General features: G+C 44.9%; 1 long non-coding RNA gene across 1 annotated transcript in view; it reads left to right on the top strand.

Moving 5' to 3' along the window:
* The window catches only part of LOC142310756 (uncharacterized), a 104,014-nt gene that overhangs the window by 31,462 nt on the left and 47,055 nt on the right, over positions 1 to 25,497 (top strand). Inside the window, exon 2 of the long non-coding RNA XR_012754211.1 lies at positions 14,324 to 14,450. This is a non-coding gene — a long non-coding RNA (uncharacterized LOC142310756). The remainder of the gene's footprint in view (positions 1 to 14,323; positions 14,451 to 25,497) is intronic.

Here is a 25,497-nt window from a genome sequence, read left to right as displayed (position 1 = left end):
TGCAATAGCATCACCCTTCAGCCGGTCAGAGGGCAGCGACACGGATCGTGCCGCGGCTGGCAGAGAGACTGAGGGTCCACCACAGCAGGCCCATGGGGGCTGTACCTGTGGGTAACAGCACCATCTTATGCAACATGGCTATAACTGCGACGCCTCTGTCCTATGGCCTGCTGACAGGAGTCATGCGGCCGGTGAGAGGACTTGTAAAGGGCAGCCGCCACGCGCTGCAGAACCTGGTGAGTCCTGGACAGCTCTGAGCCTTGAGCATCCATGGCGGGAGATTTACCCGACCCTGGTCAGGCAGTGGCACGACCCTGCTGCGGCCGGCGCATTTATCCTAGAAGCGGTAAGTCCCTGGGGGCTGCTCCTGTGCGTGGGTGTGTGCAGCGGTGCCACCTTCGTTGGGGCAACACTGCCGTAGCGTCCTGGATGGAGCGCCCTAATGACGCTGCGCGCTGGTGATGTTTCAAACCAGAAGTCGGGTGGGTCAAAAGTTCCTTGGAGTAGCCCTGTACATGGAAGGGAAGAGCGGGCATTTCTAATACAAGCCCCTCTCAGTACTCCCAGAGTCTTATGAAAATACTATCGGAGGTAACAGCTCATCTAAAAGAGAAGGATCTCCTCCTTCATTCAATACTGGACGACTTACTGGTCATCGATAGGTCTGCTCAACATTGTGCCAGCCCTTTACAAGATGTGTACTCTTCCCTGATGGCATTGGGATGGCTTATAAACCTAGAAAGATCGAGGTTATCTCAAAGTACGGTTCAGATTTTTCTGTGGTTCACTTTGGATTTATATTTTCAGGTGTGTCGCCTTCCAGAATCCAAACGGGAGACTCTCCAAGTCTAAGTGAAACGAGAGACAAAAACCCCAGGATTGTCTCTGAGGAACCATGTCCTGGCTTGGCTCTCTTTCGTCCACCATCCCAGCCATTCTCTAGTCCCAAGCATATGCCAGGGTCCTTCAGTGGGACAGCCTGGGAAATCAGGCCATTCTCAGATGTCAGCTGGACGAGAACATTATAATCCAGCCCGTCCCAGTCATATCCCTGCATTGGTGCCTGATTCTGGAGAACTTATGTAAAAGGCATGCCTTGGATGAACAGATGTACAAGGTACTTACCACTGATGCAAGTCTGCAAGGTTGGGGGGCTCAGGTTCGTCTGGTCCAGGGAGTGTGTTCTGGAAGAGAAGCTCGTGTTTCCTCAAATACCAGGGAATGGATGGCTGCAGAAAAAGCAGTAGGTTGGTTCCTACCCTCTCAGACTAGTCATCATGTGAAAGCCCTCTCAGGTAATCAGTCGGCAGAGGCATTCCTGGATCACCAAAGGGGTATTTGTTCCAGTTCACTAATGGAGATATCAAGCAGGATTTTACTTCTGGCAGAGGGTCATCTGAAGTCCCTGTACACCAGACTTCCTCTGTCACATCAGGCTGAGGCTAGGAGAATGGGCGTTGAAACAGTCCATTTTCGATCAGATAGCAGAAATGTGGGGTGTCCCGTAGAAAGTTCTCTTCGCGAGCATAACAAACAAGAGGATCCACCGGTTCTGTTGTCTAGATCCTAGGGGTCAACCTCATAGACGCTCTATTAATCAAATGGAACTTCTTCCTCGCTTACGCCTTCCCTCCTGTAACCCTAATTCCAGAAGTTCTGAGGAAAGTCCAGAAGACAGGGCAACATTAACCTTGATAGCCCCCTTTTGGCCAAAAAGACTGTGGTTTTATTGAATGTCAATCACCAGGCCATGGGTTCTGCCGGAACTGCCAGACCTTCTCTCCCAAAGCCCAGCTCTCCACCCCCTGTCAAGCAGGTTACATCTGATGGCGTGGAAACTGGAAGGTCGTTTTTTAAAAAAAAACAAACAAGGAATTCTCTACTAGTCTAATCACTACCCTTATGCAGTGCAGAGAAGCCGTTACGACAGAGATCTACGGCAGAACCTGGATGGAATCCTTATCGTCCACAGGGGCGAGTCCAGATGGCCCAGTGCCAGTTGCGCTCCTTTAAAAAATCTTTGGAGCTGGGTCTGTCAGCACACTTAAAAGGTTCAGGTGTTGGCCTTGACCACCTTGTACAACTATGACCTAGCAGGAGACCGCTGGATTTCCCAGTTTTCCAGGGCATGTTCTAGAGCCAGACTCTAGCACAGTTTACCTCCATGGGTCCTTGATTTTGTCCCGTCAGCCATGACAAAGCCCCCATTTGAGCCTTTAAAAGCCATATCACTTAAAAATCTATCCCTGAAGACTATCATCCTGGCAGCCTTAACATCACCACGCAGGGTTAGTGACATCCAAGCTCTATCCATAGAGGATAGAGTGACCCTGCTTATTTCTCAAAAGTAGTTTCTAGTTTGTGTAAGTTTCAAGATATTGTTCTTCTGTCCTTTTTTTATGATAGAAAGTTCAGGAGAAGGAGGGGTGGCATTGCTTGGATATTAGGCGTTGCATAAAAGTATATCTGTCAGTCGCCAGTGCCTGGAGGAAAGACAAGTCCTTGTTTGTAGTGTTTTAAAGTAATAGGAAAGGGCTCAAAGCTTCTAAATCCACTTTAGCTAAGTGGAAGAGAGAAGCCATTTCGGTTTCTTCCTCACCTAGTGATAGGCAGGTGCCCGCGGGGCTGAAAGCGCACTCCACAAAGGTGATGACATCTTCTTGGGCTGGAAGATCAGAGGCCACCATCGAGCAGATCTGTGAAGCGACCATGTGGTCTTCACCTCCCACTTTCTACAAGCACTAAAGGTTGGAATTCTCCTTCACTGACCTCACCTTGGGAGAAGGGTTCTGCAAGCTGTAGTCTTCCCCCACCCCGCTAAGGTTTTTGCACCTATCTCTGTAATTCTCTCGAAGTGCTGTCATCGGTGCTTTAAAAATACAAAATTACTTACCGGTAATGCGTTTTTTATGAACCCATGACAGCACTCTTACATCCCATCCCTGCACCTGGGTGAATTACCAGTACTTTGGTTTTCACTCCTCCTCACGAGGACTTATAATGGTTGTGGTTTTATGTTATAACAATGTTCCTTTTACTGGAGGTCCTTTCATGCTCTGTAACCAACTGATGCGGGGAGAGGTGCTACCCTTTTTATCCTGTAGGTTCCTGTCCTTGATGGGCGGATCCCCTCTCTCGTGGTGCTTTCATGGGTTCAGAAAAAAACACATTACCAGTAAGTAATTTTGTATTTCTGCCACAATAGCATTGTTTATTCTTAAAAAAGGAAGGGGAGGGGGAACATATACCGATATGGCCAAAAGTGTTGGCACGCTAGACGTTGTTCGAGAAAACAAAGTATTTCTCCCAGAAAATTATAGCAATTACGTGTTTTGTTATACACATGTTTATTTCCTTTGTGTGTATATTGGAACAACACAAAAAAAACAGGGAAAAAAAGACAAACTGGACATAATTTCACACAAAACCCCTAAAATGGGTTTAAAGCATGTGTTACCTGTGGCAAGCAACAGTTGTGGGCATCATGAAAATCACACCTGAAACCAGATAATACGGGGAGAAGTTGAATCATTTTTTGCATTGTGTGTCTGTGTGCCGCACTAAGGCCAGGGCCACACGGGGCACTAGTGCAATCCTCGCATGACACTCGGCTCACACTGGCAGTACAGTGTCATGCTAGTATCCCTGCGACTGAGGTCCGACTGTGCGAGCGGACCTCAGCTGTGGGGGGCGGGCCGGCGCTGCGGAGGGGAGGGAGGGATTTCTCTCCCTCTCCTCCGTTGCCGGCTATTGCGATTCTCGCTCTGCACTTGTGGTATACCAGTGTACTGCGAGTGCAGTGCGATTTTTGTCTCGCCCTATACACTTGAATGGGTGCGAGAGAAAGAGTCTCGCGTTACAATCGCAGCATGCTGCGATTGTTTTCTCGGTCCGATTAGGGCTGAGAAAATAATCGCTCATGTGCGCTGACACACAGGCTAATATTGGTCCGAGTGGAATGCGATGTTTTATCGCACTCCACTCGCACCGTTTTTCTCGCCGTCTGTCTTAGGCCTAAGCATGGAGAACAGAAAGACAAGAGAACTGTCTGAGGACTTGGGTACCAAAATTGTTGAAAAAGATCAACAATCTCAAGGTTGCAAGTCCATCTCCAGAAATCTTGATGTTCCTTTGTCCACGGTGCGTAGCATAATACAAATGTGTACAATCCATGGTACAATAGCTAATGTCCCTCGACGTGGACGGCAGAGAAAAATTGATAAAAGGTCACAAGTCTGGATTTTCCGGATGGTGGATAAGCCTCCACAATCAAGTTCCAAAGAAATTCAAACCATCATACAGACTTAGGGGCATCAGTGACAGTGCAAACTATCCATTCGCATCTGAATGAAATAAAACGCTATGGAGGAGACCCAAGAGGACCCCAGTAGCCAAACTAGAGTGCAGTTTTCCAAAATGTATCTAAGTCAAAATCCTTCTGGGCAAGCGTCTTGTGGACAGATGAGACTAAAGGGGGCTTTACACGCAACGACATCGCTAACGAGATGTCGGAGTCGCGGAATTCGTGACGCACATCCGGCCTCGTTAGAGACGTCGTTGTGTGTGTGAAACGCACGAACGACCGTTAACTATCAAAATTACTCACCTAATCGTTGATCGTTGACACGACGTTCTAATCCCAAATATCGTTGCTGTTGAAGGACGCAAGTTGTTCGTCGTTCATGCGGCAGCACACATCGCTATGTGTGACACCGCAGGAACGAGGAACAACACCTTACGTGCGGCCACCGGCAATGAGGAAGGAAGGAGGTGGGCGGGATATTACGGCTGTTCATCTCCGCCCCTCCGCTTCTATTGGGCGGCCGCTTAGTGACGCCGCTGTGAGAGGCGGTTCGCCGGCCACAGCGACGTCGCTAGGCAGGTAAGTAGTGGGACGGGGCCTAGCGATGTTGTGCGCAACGGGCAGCTATTTTCCCGTGAAGCACAACCGACGGGGGCGGGTGCTTTCACCAGCGACATCGCTAGCAATGTCGCTACGTGTAAAGCCCCCTTAAGATAGAGCTTTCTGGTAAAGCACATCATTCTACTTATTACCGAAAATTAATGAAGACTTCAAAGAAAAGAACACAGTACCTGCAATCAGGTATGGTGGAGGCTCAGATATGTTTTGGGGTTGTTCTGCTGCCTGTGTCACTGGGGGCCTTGACTGTGTGCAAGGCATCATGAAATCTGAAGACTACCAAAGGATTTTGGGTGGCAATGTAGTGCCCAGTGTCAGAAAGCTGGGTTTATGTCCTATGGGTCTCCCAGCAGGACAATGACCCCAAACACTTCAAGAAGCCCCAGAAATGGATGGAAACAGAGGGCTGGAGAGTTCTGAAGTGGCAGCAATGAGTCCAGATCTAAATCCCATTGACACCTGTGGAGGTGGAGAAAACGTAAAATTGCTATTGGGAGAGGAGAAGACGCCTTCATATATGAGAGACCTGGAACATTTTATAAAGAAGAATCCGAGATTCCAGGTGAGAGGAGTAAGAAGCTTGTGGACGGTTATAGAAAGCGATTGCAGTAATTTATTCCAAAGGGTAAAGGGTGGAAACCAAATATTAACCTGATGGTGCCAAAAATTTTGTCCGGACCGTTTTGGGGGTTTTGTGTGAAATTACGTCCAATTTGTCCTGGGTTTTTTTTGTGTTCACACATGAATTTAGCCTAATACTGTTTTTACCCGTCGTTAACGTGTTTTTTTTCAGGTTTACAAATGGGTAAAATTGAAAACTGCTTGTAAAAAGATGGAACTTGGCAAATTACCCCTGAATAAATATCCTCTCGCTCTCAAGAATAGACGGGTTTGTATTTTTATGATGTGTAGATTGCTACTTGAGTTACCGGATTACCAAGGTGGGTGCACACAGCACAAAGACGCTCTTTGCTTTCTCGCTGGCTTGTGCAGCCTGGTCCAATCCCTGAATCAATAGTTCCTCTGCACTTTTCCCAAACTGAAAAGGTAAATCTTGGAGAGGGCACATTTTGGGACAGAGGTGCACCTATGCTAATGGTCCTCAGTGACATTCAGGAGGGCACCAACGCCAACAAAGCTAAACGGACAACGAGAGTGCTGTGCTCTTGATGATACTGTCACGCCCCGGTTACCGGAACAAGGTGGAAATGGGTCCACTGGACCACGTTATTGTTCACTGACCCGGAGGAACGGACCTGAGCGGCCACTGAGTCTTCACTACTACCACCAGAGGTGGCAGAAGGTACACACACTTGTATCCGCCTAGAGGCAATCACAGGGGATCCCAATATCTCAGTAGCTGGCACCACAGAATGCAGCCAAGGAACTGGGACAGATGAGGCAGTCTGGTGCAATCTGCTGCAGTCCAGGACGGTCTAGTACTGGTGGTAATAGGCAGGTGCTTGCAGGAACTGGAGGTATCGAGGTGGGAACATGGGTACAACTAAACAGAAGCAGTGCGGAGACATGTTGAACAGGCACCTCCCAATGAGGGTGGATGCCTTAATTACCCAGTACCTGCAAGGGCCATAGAAGGAACGTCCAAGTTGAGTGGTGTTGGTCCTTTAAGAATAGGCGAGAGGGCGCACCCTAGTGGGCATGCAAGGACCTCGGGACCCAAACATCCGACCAAGAAGCCCCAAGGAGGAGGAGGGTGGAGCAGACCATTGGCACTTCAGCTCAAGCAACCACAGGGATGCCGACAGGAGTGCAAGGGAGATTTCGAGGCCACGGGACTGGGACAGAGGCATGGGGACTGGAGCAGTGAGCCGTGGTAACGTCGGTGATCCCAAGCTGGCAGCGCCGATGGCGTGATAGATACTTCTGAAGATCTCTTTTGGGTATGTAGCTTTCAAACAAGTATCTTTGCCGTTCCCTTTCCAGTTTTTCCAGTGTCTCTGCCACCATCATCTTCATTTTATATTTTCAAGTGTATAGAAGGATGGGCGTGTGACTTTCTGAACGAGTGACCTAACGTGCACCGAATTATCGGTCTAACATCACAATCTCGCTGTGGATCGAATGCACTTTTACATGCAGATGGGTATCCAAACCATGTTCACATGTAACAGAAACACGTCAGCGTGGAACTGAGCGGTTCTGCAGGTTTTCTAACACGCAACATGTCCGCTCTGTTGGGTTTTCGCCCTTTGCGGAATAATCCCACTATATTGCTGTATCCGTCCTGCAGCTCCTCAGCTTCACGCTGGCGGCTGTCAGTGGAGATAACCATCCCTGGATGTGCCGCCTGGAGGCTAAAGGACACATTCTCCATGTTATCTGGAAATTCCCAGCGCCTGAGGGGCCATAGGGCAATGGAAGAGAACAGATGACAGACACAAACATTTCTCGCACGTCATGCATTTTTCATCAGTGCAATGAGGATTTATATCCAGGTAATTGTATTTGCATATTCCCTGAATAATTAAAGAACCATAAAAAAAAAAAGTGCGACGACAATAATAGAGTTTACGGCCGCTCTCTCGGTGGAGACGGGTGCGGAGTTTCTCAAAACATGAAGTTGATCAAAATAGTCATTGGTTTGAGAGCGGTCCATTGGTGAAGAGCGTCCCCAGAGAGGTCGTTCATTGCTCTCCCGGGGTCACTGAACATGTATAGCCATGCTGAATGACCACAATGGCCAATATGGACTTTAGTGTGTTGGATCCTTGAAGCCCCTGGTCTGGACCAGCAGTTATTCAGCAGCGTGGACAAGTGGCACAAGGGAACAAGAACAGTTAGTTTTAGCTAAAGTGGTGTCAAAGATGCAACAAGCTGTAGAGGAGTTGCTAAATTGGTATAGCAGAGCTGGAACAGCGATGCCTGATGTAGCAAAGCTGCAACAGCAAAGACTGATGTATCATTGCTGGAACAAAAATTACCTGATGTATCATTGCTGGAACAAAAATTACCTGATGTATCATTGCTGGAACAAAAATTTCCTGATGTATCAGTGCTGGAACAAAAATTACCAGAATAGTAGAGCTGGAACAATGATGGCTGATGTTGCAAAGCTTGAACAGCGAAGACTGATGTATCAGTGCTGGAACAATGATTATTGGAATAGCAGAGCTGTCACAGTGATGGCGGATGTTGCAAAGCTGGAACCGTGAAGACTGATGTATCAGTGCTGGAAGAAAGATTACCAGAATAGTAGCAGGGCAGCACGGTGGCTCAGTGGTTAGCACTACAGTCTTGCAGTGCTGGGGTCCTCGGTTCAAATCCCACCAAGGACACCATCTGCAAGGAGTTTGTATGTTCTCCCAGTGTTTGCGTGGGTTTCCTCTGGTTTCCTCCCACAATTCAAAAATATACTGATAGAGACCTTAGATTGTGAGCCCCAATGGGGACAGTATTGCCAATGTATGTAAAGCGCTGTGGAATTAATAGCGCTATATAAATGAATAAATATTATTATTATTAATAGCAGAGCTGGAATGATTGCTGATGTTGCAAAGCTGGAACAGCAAAGTCTGATATATCAGTGCTAGAACAACTATTACTGGACTAGCAAAGCTATGACAGCGATGGTTGATTTTTGCAAAGCTGGAACAGTGAAGATTGATGTATCAGTGCTGGAACAAAAATTACCAGAATAGTAGAGCTGGAGCGATTGCTGATGTTGCAAAGCTGGAACAGTAAAGACTGATGTATCAGTGCCGGAATAAAGATTACTGAAATAACAGCTGGAACAGCGATTGCTGATGTTGCAAAGCTGGAACAGTAAACACTGATGTATCAGAGCTGGAACAAAGATTACCAGAAAAGCAGAGCTGTGACAGTGATGGATGATGTTGCAAAGCTGGAACAGTGGAGGCTGATGCATCAGAGCTGAAACAACAATTACCAGAATAACGGAGCCGTCACAGAGATGGCTACTGTTGCAAAGCTTGAACAGTGAAGACTAATGTATCAGTAATGTTACAATGATTACCACAATAGCAGAGTTGTAGCAGCAGTGGCTAATGTGGGAGACATGACCCTCTGAGAGCTGAAGTGGCAGAGCTGTCAGAAATGGTTGATGTAACACAAGTGGCTCAGAAATAACTGATGTAGCAGAGTTGACTCAGCATTAGTTGATGTAGCAGACATGTTCCAGCGATGTCTCATGTAGCAGAACTGGCCTTGCAGAGCGGGGTTGTGGAGTCGGAGTCGGAGCTCATTTTGGTGGAGTCTGAGTCGGTATAAAATGCACCGACTCCGACTCCTAAAATATATAATAAATTGGGGACAGTAGTGCAATGCAGAGTGTGATGACAATTTTTGCATAGGAATTTGGGAAAGTTATGAAATGTCCTATAAATGGCTGTTCTATTCCTGATCTAAGGCTACATTCACACACACCGTTTTTGCTGCGTTTTTTGAGGATACGTTTTTCAGCTGCAAAAGCAGATCAGCTTTTTAAAAAAACGCATCACCTGAAAGGTTTTTGAGCTCATAAATAATGCTTTCAATAGCAAAAGCAGATTAGAAAAACACCAAACAAACTGACTGCTCATTCTGTGTGAGGATCCTCACAACACACTGTGTCTGAATGTCCTATCTTTTCTCCCATTGCCTTTGCTGGGATGCCAAGAGTCACTGCATTTCACTGAATTATTTTGCCATCAATGTTCGATATGTTTGTGACAAGAAAGAAATTGTTAGTAAGATACTAGAAGTAAAAGATAGTAAAGCTCATCACAGCAGCCAGTTTCTCCAGTCCTTAGTGGAAAAAGTTCTGCAAAACTACGAACTCAAAATAGAACAGGTTCTTGCCATTGTAACGGACAATGCTTCAAACATAAGTACAATTAAACTGATGAATGAGAGTAATGAACAACAGCTAGAAGTAAATTTCGGATTTAGTATGTGTGAGATGGAGCCACAGTGCTGTTCATGTAACTGAGGAACAAACAGATATTACAACAGAAGAACAACAAAATGATACTTTAGGATTCGATGAACTTGTTGAAGCTGCTTCAAAACACTTTCATATTCATCACATGCACTGTGTAGTCTGCAAGAGGGACCCCTATTTCACACATCCGTCTTTTTGCCAGTTTGGCGCATGCGGCACACTCTAATACAGTGTATACAGTACAGTGGCAGCGCGACAAACACCGGTCACATGCTTTCATGTGACCGCAGCATGTGACCCGGAAGTTGTGGCGCTGCCACTGTACTGTATCGTACTGTACTGGCGTGCGCCACATCCGCCAAACCGGCGAAAAGCCGGATGTGTGAAATTGGGCGGACATGCTGGAAATCTGATTGGAAAAGTGAGGAAGTTGGTTATTGCCACCAGAACCCCTGAACTTAATTCCATCTTGAAGAGACATGCTGGGAAAGAACAATTGTTGATCAAGCCACTCGGTGCGGTAGCACTTATTTAATGACTAAGCGATAGCTTGAACTAAAATCGTTTCTTATAGATATGGTGAACCCTCAAGTAACCTTAAATGAAGGTCAATGGACACAGGTGGCTGAATTGAAGGACTTGCTTAATCACCCATTTACCGTGAATAAAAAAATTACAAGCTGAGGATTTAACTCCTGGCATTTTTATAAGGGAGTGGAAGAACTTACTATTTTGCCTGTCCCAAAGAGTAGGTTTAATCACAGATGGCATTTCTGCTTCAATGAAACAGAGAGAGACACAGCTATTGGAAAATAAAATTCTTCTGACAGCTGTTTGTGGACCCAAGTCATCGAATACTGTTTGATGATCAACAGCTTACTAAAGGAAAAGAAGCTTTGAGTGAGGTAGCAGTTAGGATGAGCAGCTACAGGACTGCCAGGCAAAAGAGGACTTGGGGCCTGACAGTGCTACTGCTGCCATATCTTCATCCTCATCAGATGAGGAGTTTAACTTTGACAAGTATTTGGATGACATGGAGCAGGCAAAGTATTGCTGCAAGGAAAAAGATTTCACTCCGTCTCCTATAGCAGCAGATTGACCAGATTTCAGTAAAATTTTAATGTTACGGCTTTGCCTCCAACCCAAGTTACTGTAGAGCGGTTGTTCTCCAGCCTTAAAATATTAGGTCAGATTCGAGGTCATCTGTGAAGGAGGATCTGATGGAGGCAGTTCTATGTCTTACAAAAACAAATTCATAGACTGCACAAATGTTATTTAGTATGTTTTTGTTGAAAACTGTTTTTTGCCACTTACATAGTTTATTACATTGTTTATATATAACACTATGTAATACACTATGTAAGTGGCAAAAAAACAGTTTTCAACAAAAACATACTAAATAATAACATTATATTTAAGTGAAAAATTTATTGTGAACATCAGACATTTAAATTTTTTTATGATACAATAATCAAGATATTTGGATAGAACATAAAATATATTTATTGGAATACAACTTTAGAACACAAAACTGTAATAAATTGTAAATATGTAATACACTATGTAATTATTATACATGCACACACAAGATATATATGTAATCTACTATATATTACATATTGTATAACATTTACAATTTATTAGTTTTGTGTTCTAAAGTTGTATTCCAATAAATATATTTTATGTTCTATCCAAATATCTTGATTATTGTATATAAAAATGATTAAATGTCTGATGTTCACATTGTACTACAATATATTTTTCACTTAACTATAAGCAATATATGCGGGTGGAATTGTGTATTCTGATGATGTATGTGGCTGCAGCAAGCCATCTTCTATCTGTGTCCACTACTGATCCATGTTGATGACATCACAGGAGAAGAGAACAGGGGGAGTCGCTTGAACCTGTGAACAACACATACACTGGAGATCAAAATTAGAGAACAATGTATGATCACTTGCATTTTTCAGAAATAATGTAATCTACATTGCTGACCATGCTCCGGTTTTGTGTAAGGGGAGAACCATGCCACTAGAACAGGGTTTTACAAAAGATCCAAAGTTTATCAACATAAAACCTTTATTTTGCCCAAAATGTGATGATGATAGTTAGAGAGCAGCAATGACTGTAGCACAGAGAGATGATCAGTAAATGTTCTGCAGGTAACAGCAGTCACAATCAGTAGGACGTGCACCGGCCGTCGCTGGGAATGACTTCAGCACATCTGCGGCCACAGGACATCACTAGTCTCTGACACTGCTCTGGTGGGATTTTGGTCCACTCTTCTTCCAGTCTCTTCCACAGTTCTTTGACTGTTGTGGGTTTCTTGGCCATAACTTTGTCGCCAAGGATTTTCCAGAGGTTTTCTATTGGGTTTAGATCAGGAGTCTGGGCTGTGACCATTTCATTGTTTCAATGTTTTCTGTTTCCAGGATCTGCTTTCCTCGTTTTGCTGTGTGACAGGAGGCATTGTCCTACATGAAAATTGCTGCTGATTGAGTGATGAACGCAAGTAATGAACCACGTGTTGTGAAGAAGGTTCTGATCCACACTTGCAGTCACTCTGCCATGTAGCTGTATGAGAGGTCCATCTCCTGCTGCAGAAAATATTCCCCAAACCATGACACTTCCTCCACCACCTTTCACTGACTTCTTAATACACTTTGGGTTCAGTCTTTACCCAGTTTGTCAACGAATATAATGTTTCCCATCGGACCCAAATAAATTAAATTTGCTTTTATCACTAAAATGACCTGTGGACACTTCTCCTCTGTCCACATAACATGCTCCTCACCAAATTTGAGTCTAGCCTTGTGATTCTTTCTGCTAATGAGAGGTTTGGTCACTGCAGGGTGGGCTTTCAGTCCAAATTCTCTTAAACATCGTGACACTGTATGATGAGACAGATCCTTACCCTGTTCAGTGTTGAACTGGCGACAAATTCCAGCTGCAGTGTAGAAACAATTACCCATGGAGATTCTTCACATTATCCTGTCCTCTCTTGCATTTGTCTTTGGAGGGTGTCCAGCCTTCTTGGGAGACTTGAAAGAGTTTGTGATGTTGTAAAGATGCAATATTCTCGAAATCACAGACTTGAAAAGACCAACTTCTCTTCCTATTTCTGATAGGGTCAGAACTTTGGCCTTCATCTGGACAACCTGCTGCTGGAGGCTTTCAGTCACTTTGGAATGGCACACCGTTTTTGCAAAGTCAGTGCAAACTGGAAAGTTAGGCCGGTTTCACACATCCGGCTTTTCGCCGGTTTGCCGGATCCGGCGCTCTCCCATACAGTGACTACAGTACAGTGACAGCGCAACAAGCGCCGGTCACATGCTGTCATGTGACCGGCGCATGTGACCCGGACGTTACAGCGCTGTCACTGTACTGTATTGTCTGTACGGGAGAGCGCCGGATCCGGCAAACCGGCGAAAAGCCGGATGTGTGAAACCGGCCTTAGGCGCCAGTTACATAGGGTTTATCAGATAATTAAGGAAATTAGCATCAGGTGCAGATTAACACTAATAACTTGCAGGGATCTGAACGTGTTCTCTAATTTTGATCCATGTTCTATTATATTTATCTCATTTACATTTTTATTATCTGCTTTACAATAAATTCAATTTATGAAATAAGGTTAAAATCCTGCGAGTTTGCTCATGTTAGGCTATAATCACATAGGACAACACAATGACCGCAACATTTAGGAAATTGTGTGTTCTCTAATTTTGCTCTCCAGCGTATGTATGGCTGAATCGGCGAAACAATCATACACCAGACGATCATGAAAAGTTATGGCTTTTAGAGAACTGCAAAAACGACAATTAACCGTGTTCTTAAGGGGTTAACCAGCTCTGTTAAAATGAACGCTGCTCTGTCTGATAGTTTTATTGTTAGACCATGTTGATATATTTGACCACATTTGTGTCCCATGTTCTCAGTTTCGCTGCTCCAGAAGCATGTGCTAGAGGTACAGTAGAGGTACCATGCAGGCCTATGGGAGCCCTACAGCATTGTCATGAAAAATAGAATTAATACAGATAGAATTGATCACTGGACAATGCTATTATTTACATCTAGATGTTAGTTGGTCCAAATATAAAAATATTTTTTTCCATTTTTTAGACGTGTTATGACACATTTGGCCAGCAGAGGGCAGTGCAGCCTCACTTTTGCTGCTCAGCTCCATAATGCGCTTGTGACTTATTTAATTTTAAACCTCTCCCCATCCCCAGCTAATGGCACAAACATAAATGTGATGGCGGCTTATTTAAGAAATTCCGCATCCCGCCAAACCAAGAAGATAATGTGTTACTTGTAAAAAACAAAGCGATTTAATAGACATTCGCTTAATAGCGAGAAAATTGCCCAATTTGTGGCGTCGTTACGAGGGTGGTATCATTAATTAGAATGTAGAATTTGTGACTTTGCTCCGGATTGATTGGCGTTTTGTAATGTTTGATGCATTAAAATGATATTTCATTTCTGTCTCTTTATTACAGTGAAACAGCGCCAGGAGGAGTTGTCTTACTGTGTGCTCATGCAACAAAATTGCATGCGAGTGTACGGGGGTGCTGGGCTCCGAAGACCCCGCGCTGAAGACGACAATCATCACCACAAGATAATGATGTAAATAGTATTAATGTGAATAATGTGTTATTTTATGTATGTGGCCATCTAGTGGCCGGTTTTGGGTACTGCTCCTTAGCAGGGTATTGGAGGCCGCCTAGTGACAGGAGCAGGGAGATAGTGGACAGTTAAGAGTAATGGATGCGGTTAGATGTAATATATTCAGTCAGAGGCAAAAAACATGGAGTTGTTGAGTTAGAGTTGAGTTGAGAGAAGTTGTGTACAAGCAGCTGACAACCGGAGGCCTGGAGACGAGGGGTGATTGGTGCAAGGCCCAAAACCACTGTTAGGGCTGCTTCTCACTTGCGAGTTTCTCGCAGTAGAGCAATGCGAGAAAATCTCTCACTGGAATCGGACACATGTTAGTGAATGATTAAGCTCACATTTGCGATTTTTTTTTCTCCGTCCAAATCGGACTGAGAAAAAAATCGCAGCATGCTGCTTTTTTGCGAGTTTCTACTGCGAGTCTCTCCAATGCAAGTCTATGGGAGCGTGTAAATCGGATGTCACGGTACGGCACTCCTAGTGACATCCGATTTTCTAAATACATTTCTCGCATGTTTCCTAAAACACTGGAAACGAGCGATGTCTCACAATGTCTGTCAATCACTATTCTCTGTCAGTCGGTCTCTCCCTCTCGGTCTCTATTCTCTCTCTGTCGGTCCGTCACTATCTCTGTCCCTCTCTCACAGTCTGTCGGTCATTTTCCCCTCCTCTCTCATACTCACCATTCCCCGATCCCCGGCGCGGCGCTGCACGGCATTCACACTGCTGCGGCGGCTTTTACTATTTTGAAAAAGCCGGCCGCTCATTAAACAATCTCGTATTCCCTGCTTTCCCCGCCCACAGGCGCCTATGATTGGTTGCAGTGAGACACGCCCCCACGCTGAGTGACAGGTGTCACACTGCACCCAATCACAGCAGCCGGTGGGTGGGTCTATACTGTGCAGTGAAATAAATAATTAATTAAAAAAAAACGGCATGCGGTCCCCCCCAATTTTAATGCCAGCCAGATAAAGCCATACGGCTGAAGGCTGGTATTCTCAGGATGGGGAGCCCCATGTTATGGGGAGCCCCCCAGCCTAACAATATCAGTCAGCAGCCGCCCAGAATTGCCGCATACATTAGATGCGACAGTTCTGGGACTGTACCCGGCTCTTCCTGATTTGCCCTGGTGCGTTGGCAAATCGGGGTAATAAGGAGTTAATGGCAGCCCATAGCTGCCACTAAATCCTAGATTAATCATGTCAGGCGTCTCCCCGAGATTCCTTCCATGATTAATCTGTAAATTACAGTAAATAAACACACACACCAGAAAAAAATCCTTTATTAGAAATAAAAAACATTAACAAATTCCTTGGTTCACCAATTTAATAAGCCCCAAAAAGCCCTCCATGTCCGGCGTAATCCAGGATGGTCCCTCGTCGCTTCCAGCTCTGCTGCATGGAGGTGACCGGAGCTGCAGAAGACACCGCCGCTCCAGACAGCTCCATGCAGCAACTGAGGTGAGTAGTGCGATCAGCTGAGCTGTCACTGAGGTTACCTGCGGCCACCGCTGGATCACAGTGGCGGCCACCGGGTAACCTCAGTGACAGCTCAGCTGATCGCACTACTTACCTCAGTTGCCGCGTGGAGCTGACAGGAGCGGCGGTGTCTTCTGCAGCTCCGGTCACCTTCATGCAGCAGAGCTGGAAGCGACGCTGGAGGTCCGTGGATTACGACTGCAACGACTGGCCCAGCGTTACGGGAAGGACAGTCTTTGGTGATGGGTAACAGCGGCAGCAGGTGTCGAGGTTTTGGCCGGCATGGATGGATGCGTGCGGTAGCAGCAGCCTGTGAGGATACTTGCAGCAGCAGGTATCATGGTAGGTAAGGCGCAGGACTCTTTGTAGCAGCTGCGGCAGACTTAGAATATCAACAGCAATGGATCAGCAAAACACTGCAACACAAACATACATCAGCAGCAGCATATAGCACAGTACAGCAGCATATAGCACAGTACAGCAGCATATAGCACAGTACAGCAGCATATAGCGCAGCACAGCAGCATATAGCGCAGCACAGCAGCATATAGCACAGTACAGCAGCATATAGCGCAGTACAGCAGCATATAGCACAGTACAGCAGTATATAGCACAGTACAGCAGCATATAGCACAGTACAGCAGCATATAGCACAGCACAGCAGCATATAGCACAGCGCAGCAGCATATAGCACAGTACAGCAGCATATAGCACAGCACAGCAGCATATAGCACAGTACAGCAGTATATAGCACAGTACAGCAGTATATAGCACAGTACAGCAGCATATAGCACAGTACAGCAGTATATAGCACAGTACAGCAGCATATAGCACAGTACAGCAGTATATAGCACAGTACAGCAGCATATAGCACAGTACAGCAGCATATAGCACAGTACAGCAGTATATAGCACAGTACAGCAGCATATAGCACAGTACAGCAGCATATAGCACAGTGCAGCAGCATATAGCACAGTACAGCAGCATATAGCACAGTACAGCAGTATATAGCACAGTACAGCAGTATATAGCACAGTACAGCAGTATATAGCACAGTACAGCAGCATATAGCACAGTACAGCAGTATATAGCACAGTACAGCAGCATATAGCACAGTACAGCAGTATATAGCACAGTACAGCAGCATATAGCACAGTACAGCAGCATATAGCACAGTACAGCAGTATATAGCACAGTACAGCAGCATATAGCACAGTACAGCAGCATATAGCACAGTACAGCAGCATATAGCACAGTACAGCAGCATATAGCACAGTACAGCAGTATATAGCACAGTACAGCAGCATATAGCACAGTACAGCAGTATATAGCACAGTACAGCAGCATATAGCACAGTACAGCAGCATATAGCACAGTACAGCAGCATATAGCACAGTACAGCAGTATATAGCACAGTACAGCAGCATATAGCACAGTACAGCAGTATATAGCACAGTACAGCAGCATATAGCACAGTACAGCAGCATATAGCACAGTACAGCAGCATATAGCACAGTACAGCAGCATATAGCACAGTACAGCAGCATATAGCACAGTACAGCAGTATATAGCACAGTACAGCAGCATATATAGCACAGTACAGCAGCATATAGCACAGTACAGCAGTATATAGCACAGTACAGCAGTATATAGCACAGTACAGCAGCATATAGCACAGTACAGCAGCATATAGCACAGTACAGCAGCATATAGCACAGTACAGCAGCATATAGCACAGTACAGCAGCAGCATATAGCACAGTACAGCAGCATATAGCACAGTACAGCAGCAGCATATAGCACAGTACAGCAGCAGCATATAGCACAGTACAGCAGCATATAGCACAGTACAGCAGCAGCATATAGCACAGTACAGCAGCATATAGCACAGTACAGCAGCAGCATATAGCACAGTACAGCAGCAGCATATAGCACAGTACAGCAGCATATAGCACAGTACAGCAGCATAGAGCACAGTACAGCAGCATAGAGCACAGTACAGCAGCATATAGCACAGTACAGCAGCATATAGCACAGTACAGCATCATATAGCACAGTACAGCAGCATATAGCACAGTACAGCAGCATAGAGCACAGTACAGCAGCATATAGCACAGTACAGCAGCATAGAGCACAGTACAGCAGCATAGAGCACAGTACAGCAGTATATAGCACAGTACAGCAGCATATAGCACAGTACAGCAGCATATAGCACAGTACAGCAGTATATAGCACAGTACAGTAGCATAGAGCACAGTACAGCAGTATATAGCACAGTACAGCAGCATAGAGCACAGTACAGCAGCATAGAGCACAGTACAGCAGCAGCATATAGCACAGTACAGCAGTATATAGCACAGTACAGCAGCATATAGCACAGTACAGCAGCATATAGCACAGTACAGCAGCATATAGCACAGTACAGCAGCATATAGCACAGTACAGCAGCATATAGCACAGTACAGCAGCAGTGGAGACAGCAGCAGCATATAGCACAGTACAGCAGTATATAGCACAGTACAGTAGCATAGAGCACAGTACAGCAGTATATAGCACAGTACAGCAGCATAGAGCACAGTACAGCAGCATAGAGCACAGTACAGCAGCATATAGCACAGTACAGCAGTATATAGCACAGTACAGCAGCATATAGCACAGTACAGCAGCATATAGCACAGTACAGCAGCATATAGCACAGTACAGCAGCAGTGGAGACAGCAGCAGCATATAGCACAGTACAGCAGTATATAGCACAGTACAGCAGCATAGAGCACAGTACAGCAGCATATATAGCACAGTACAGCAGTATATAGCACAGTACAGCAGCATAGAGCACAGTACAGCAGTATATAGCACAGTACAGCAGCATAGAGCACAGTACAGCAGCATAGAGCACAGTACAGCAGCATAGAGCACAGTACAGCAGTATATAGCACAGTACAGCAGCATAGAGCACAGTACAGCAGCATATATAGCACAGTGCAGCAGCATATAGCACAGTACAGCAGCATATATAGCACAGTACAGCAGTATATAGCACAGTACAGCAGCATAGAGCACAGTACAGCAGCATAGAGCACAGTACAGCAGCATAGAGCACAGTACAGCAGCAGTGGAGACAGCAGCAGCATATAGCACAGTACAGCAGCATAGAGCACAGTACAGCAGCATAGAGCACAGTACAGCAGCATAGAGCACAGTACAGCAGCATATATAGCACAGTACAGCAGCATATATAGCACAGTACAGCAGCAGTGGAGACAGCAGCAGCAGTGCTAAGCACCTGAAAACTAGCAATATATTAGACTCGCTGCCCAGGCACCTCCCATAGGGAAAAGGTGCCTTAAGTACCTGCAACCTCTCAGCTCACCTGAGTATCAATTTTGGGTTAGGGCACACTGACCCTTTAAGAAAAGGGGTGTGGCCGCACGTTGCCAGTTTATTTATATATTTCCAGGAGGAATAACAGAGTAATGTCAAAACACTGATTAGGATTAATAGTCACACTCAGTTGTCAGTTTAGTTCTATATTTCCAGGAGGAATAACAGAGTAATGGCACAACATTGACTAGGATTAATAGTAACACTCAGTTGTCAATTTATTTATACATTTCTAGGAGGAATAACAGAGTAATGACACAACACTGATTAAGATTAATAGTACCGCTCAGTTGCCAGTTTATGTATATATTTCCAGGAGGAATAACAGAGTAATAACGCACAGCGGACGGAGTGCGGTCCCTTATTCCTCTCTTCTTCTCAGCTGTACGTGGACTCTCCTCTCGGACGAGCACCCCCGCTCGGGACACGGTAATTCGCAGCCCTCCTTGAGCACACGTGTGCTACTACTAAGTGGCATGCAGTGGTGCAGGACCCTCTCTATCTATCTGCTGATTAGGATTAATAGTACCGCTCGGTTGCCAGTTTATGTATATATTTCCAGGAGGAATAACAGAGTAATAACGCAACACTGATTAGGATTAATAGTGACGCTCGGTTGTTAATTTATTTATACATTTCCAGGAGGAATAACAGAGTAATGGCACAAAAATGATTAGGATTAATAGTACCGCTCAGTTGTCAATTTTTTTATATATTTCCAGGAGGAATAACAGAGTAATAACACAACACTGATTAGGATTTATAGTAATGCTCAGTTTTCAGTTTACCTATATATTTCCAGGAGGAATAACAGAGCAATGTCACACTGTAATACCAATATTTCAGCCCATTTTGCAATACCAACAATTGGGGAGGATGCTATATGTATAGATTTATGTGGATATGGGACTATAGGGCGCCCGGAGGAGGGGGGGGGGGTGGATTGGTTATTATCCTTATAGCTTGGGGGTCTGAGGATCGAATCCAATCAAGGTCACCTCTGCTTTGAGTTTTACATTGGTGCTATATACGTATAATCTAGTGACCATGGGGAGAACAATGATGTGAAGATGGGCAATGGCTGCTAGATGGCGCTGTGTTACTGCAGAACGTATATACTGTTTATTGTTGCGCTCTCTATATACTGGCACATAGTCTTATGCAGACATTTAATTTTTCCCTCTGTCGGACAAATACTTTTCACCAACTGAAGGCCGTCGTGTATCCGATGTATCCAACATGAAGCTTCTTTTGGCGTCCGCTGAGTGAAGGGGGCGCTATAGACACATACATCAAACATTCTATAGCAAGAGATGAAGCCATGGATTATTTCTGTACAGATAAACCAAGCAGATTAATATGCAGCTTTGTAGGAAAACAGTGATTTGGCTCAGGAGTCCAGTGGGCGGTCCTACATAATGATTGACAGTTTTTCCTGTGATCACTACAGTAGCAATTATTAGCAGCCCCACCCACTGGACTCCTGATTGGCAGGCAGCCTTCCCAGTATGTGCCTACAGAAATAGCTGCCAGTCAATAAGTAGGACCACCCACTGGACTCCTGATTGACAGCCTATCCACGAAGATAGCCACCCATCACTCAGTAGAACCAACCACTTGACTCCTGATGTCACAAAGAGTTTTTTGCAGGCATCACCAACTGTCATGGCAGCGTCAGGATCTGTGGAGACTGCAGACTCTGGCACTCTGCCTGATAACTTCTCTGAGGTCTATGACCAGCACAGGGAGATGCGAGTGTTACACACAGGCTTAGGCAGGCTAGCAAGAGTTAATATCTGCTTGGCTGTTTGTTAGTCTCTTTGATCACATGCTGTGGGGAGCCAATCACATTCGCTCTACTCCTATATATGCTGGCTGGACTTTTCCATTAATGCCAGCTATAGCTTACCTATACTGGTCTAGTGAGGTGTTGTGATCCCGACTTATTGATGGTTGTTGTGCATTATTATCTTTACAGTTAGAGCAGTCAGACTGTGGAATGCCGACCACAAGAGGTAGTAATGGCCGATACTAGAACAGCTTTATATCAGGGCTGGATGATTTCCTCAGTATACAACATTGTTGGTTATAAATGACTTAGTGGCTTAATGTAGAACTGGTGGAGGAAAGGTGAACTAGATGGACCTAGGTCTTTTTTCAACCTAAGTAACTATGTAACTATGTAATTGCTATGACCAGTTGTGATGTTATCCCTTGTTGTCTTTTTGTTGCTGCCTTCCTGCTCTTGCTTTTCTCCTTAGTCTCTTACTGTTTGTTCCTGTGAGTGTGCAGTGTATCTGAGTTTTGGTTTTCCCCATCTGTCTTAATCTGTGTTTCCATCACACTCTTGCCCCTTCCTTCCCTGGGAAGGGGGGTGATAACAGATTACATCTGGTCAGGAGAATAGCCAGGCACAGGACTCAGGCATCTCCACCATTAGGGGTATCCCTGATTTTAGGGATATCCTAAGGTCCTATAGCATGATGGTCAGCATAGTCTACAGTCACATTATGACAACAGCTTTACCTGTGTGAGTGTGTAGGTAAGGCTACCCACTGGACTCCTAATTGACAACCTATCCAGTGTGAGTGTGTATGCAAAAATCACCAACAATCACTCAATAGGACCACCCAATGGTCTCCTGTTTGTCACCTTACCCAATGTGAGTGTGCATACACTCCTAAGTGTCAATCACTAAGAAGGACCGCCCACTGGACTCCTAAGCATAGAAAGAGTCAGTATGTCGATCAATACATTTAAAGTTGTACTTAATGCCTTCCCATAAAGCTATATATCACATTGCTCAGCTTCCTCTGCTCTATAACATCATGGCTGAGGAAATGTTTCCCAAGGTTTTCTTTAAGTAACGAAGGCGGATTCACAATGCCTAACCCTTCTGCAGCAAAATCTTAAAGGGGTTTTTAAAGACATCAATCCTTTTGCAGTGGCCGTGGCTGTGCCTGCTTTTAGCGCTCAGTGTACTTCTCTTGAATTAGACTGTGTTGCAGTACCAGGCACGGCCACTATCAGATCTAAGGCGCTGTGCCTAGTAAATAAAAACAAAAACAAAAAAAAGACGGGATTAAAGGGGCAGTCCAGGAATGTTTCCTCTACCTGGTCTTTGGATGTTGCATCATCAGATTCAGCCCAATGAAAAGAAATGAGCTATGATTGAGCCAAAACCGCCAATTGCCCTGACAATGTGTGTGTAACACTCTGAGGTCTCCTACGACTGTATCCGACACATTACAAGCTCTTTAATGTGAACACAGGCTTAGTAATGTTGAAGTGATCTCAAAATATCTGGGTAAGGGTAAATGGATGGTGACTTCACTGCTGTGCTGTCACACACTATCTGCACAGTTTTTTCAGTGTTTTATGACTTTCTTTCCCTATCTCTATGACTAAGGTATGAGCTCTGACATCCTCTCATATTCAGATTCACTACAAGGCGGCTGCTGCATTTCCTACCTTGGCTTTTATACACCAGAGTCACTACAAAGCAGCGGCTGCATTTCTTGCCTCTGCTTTTATACACCAGATTCACTACCGAGTGGCGGCTGCATTCACTTCCTTGGCTTTTATACACCAGATTCATTACAAAGTGGCTGCTGCATTCCCTGCCTTGGCTGTTATACACCAGATTCACTACAAAGCAGCGGCTGCATTCCCTGCCTTGGCTGTTATACACCAGATTCACTACCGAGTGGCGGCTGCATTCACTTCCTTGGCTTTTATACACCAGATTCATTACAAAGCGGCTGATGCATTCCCTGCCTTGGCTGTTATACACCAGATTCACTACAAAGCAGCTGCTGCATTCCCTGCCTCTGCTTTTATACACCAGATTCACTACAAAGGGGCTGCTGTATTCCCTGCCTCAGGTGTTATATACCAGATTCATTACAAAGCGACTGCTTCATTCCCTGCCTTGACTTTTATACACCAGATTCATTACAAAGCGACTGCTGCATTCCCTGTCTCAGCTTTTATATACCAGATTCACTACAAAGCGGCTGCTGCATTCCCTGCCTCGGCTTTTATACAGGTTTTGATTCTGTCATGGGAGCACAATCATCTGCTTTGTATAAAATGACAGTCCTTTTTTTTTTATTTGTAATTCGCATGAATCAAGTTGCAAATTGTTTGAATTTGCCAGCCCAGTGAATTTCCTAAAATTCAACGCAAAAATTCTTTGCATTAAATCGATTTATTCATCTCTATTATTTATGCTTTAAAAATTTCCCAATTTTTCCAGGAGTATTTCTAAAATTTAGGAAATATGCAGATATATAGTCTGCCGGACAAATGCCTCAGCTTTTATACACCAGATTCACTACAAAGCGGCTGCTGTATTCCCTACCTCAGCTTTTATATACCAGATTCACTACAAAGCAGCTGCTGCATTCCCTGTCCTGGCTTTTATACACCAGATTCACTACAAAGCAGCTGCTGCATTCCCTACTTTGGCTTTTATACACCAGATTCACTACAAAGCAGCTGCTGCATTCCCTGTCCTGGCTTTTATACACCAGATTCACTACAAAGCGGCTGCTGCATTCCCTGCTTCGGCTTTTATACACAAGGTTCACTACAAAGCGGCTGCTGCATTCCCTGCTTCGGCTTTTATACACCAGGTTCACTACAAAGCAGCTGCTGCATTCCCTGCCTTACCTTTTATACATCAAATTCACTACAAAGAGGCTGCTGCATTCCCTGCCTCGGTTTTTATACACCGGTCTCACTACAAAGTGGCTGCTGCATTCCCTGCCTTGGCTTTTATACATCAAATTCACTACAAAGAGGCTGCTGCATTCCCTGCCTGGGCTTTTATACATCGGATTCACTACAGAGTGGCGGCTGCATTTCCTGCCTCGGCTTTTATACACCTGATGCACTATAAAGCAGCTGCTGCATTCTCTGCCTCTGCTTTTATACACCAGATTCACTACAAAGCGACGGCTGCATTCCCTGCCTCGGCCTTTATACACTAGATTTACTAAAAAGCGTCTGCTTCGTTCCCTGCCTCGGTTTTTATACACCAGATTCACTACAAAGCAGCGGCTGCATTCCCTGCCTCGGCTTTTATACACCAGATTCACTACAAAGCGGCTGCTGCATTCCCTGCCTCAGCTTTTATACATCAAATTCACTACAAAGCGGCTGCTGCATTCCCTGCCTCAGCTTTTATACATCAAATTCACTACAAAGCGGCTGCTGCATTCCCTGCCTCATCTTTTATACACCAGATTCACTACAAAGCAGCTGCTGCATTCCCTGCCCTGCCTTTTATACATCAAATTCACTACAAAGAGGCTGTTTCATTCCCTGCCTTGCCTTTTATACATCAAATTCACTACAAAGCGGCTGCTGCATTCCCTGCCTCAGCTTTTATACATCAAATTCACTACAAAGCGGCTGCTGCATTCCCTGCCTCATCTTTTATACACCAGATTCACTACAAAGCAGCTGCTGCATTCCCTGCCCTGCCTTTTATACATCAAATTCACTACAAAGAGGCTGTTTCATTCCCTGCCTTGCCTTTTATACATCAAATTCACTACAAAGAGGCTGCTGAATTCTCTGCTTCAGCTTTTATACACCAGATTCACTACAAAACAACTGCTGCATTCTCTGCTTCGGCTTTTATATACCAGATTCACTACACAGCAGCTGCTGCATTCCCTGCCTCAGCTTTTATATACCAGATTCACTACACAGCAGCTGCTTTATTCCCTGCCTCGGCTTTTATACACAATTTGATTCTGTCATGTGAGCACAATCATCTGCTTTGTTTAAAATGACAGTCCTTTTTTTTTTATTTGCAATTCGCATGAATCAAGTTGCACATTGTTTGAATTTGCCGGGGCCAGTGAATTTCCTAACATTCAACACAAATTTTTTTTGCATTAAATCGATTTCTCTCATCTCTATTATTTATACTTTCACAATTCTTCCAGAGCAGTAGTTCTAAAACTTAGGAAATGTGCAGCTATAGTCTGCCGGACATCAGTCCCTTCCTAAAACCAACTGTCCCTAAATCTCTGCATCTAAGTAATAGGTATGAAACTTCCAGAATGAAGCGTGCAGCTCCATCTCCCTTCCCCGCAATGCAGACAGTATGGGAAATCTGATTATCTTATA

The sequence above is a fragment of the Anomaloglossus baeobatrachus genome, chromosome 5 (assembly GCF_048569485.1).
Source record: "Anomaloglossus baeobatrachus isolate aAnoBae1 chromosome 5, aAnoBae1.hap1, whole genome shotgun sequence".
Classification (NCBI taxonomy): domain Eukaryota; kingdom Metazoa; phylum Chordata; class Amphibia; order Anura; family Aromobatidae; genus Anomaloglossus; species Anomaloglossus baeobatrachus.
This window is presented reverse-complemented; position numbering and strand designations above follow the sequence as displayed.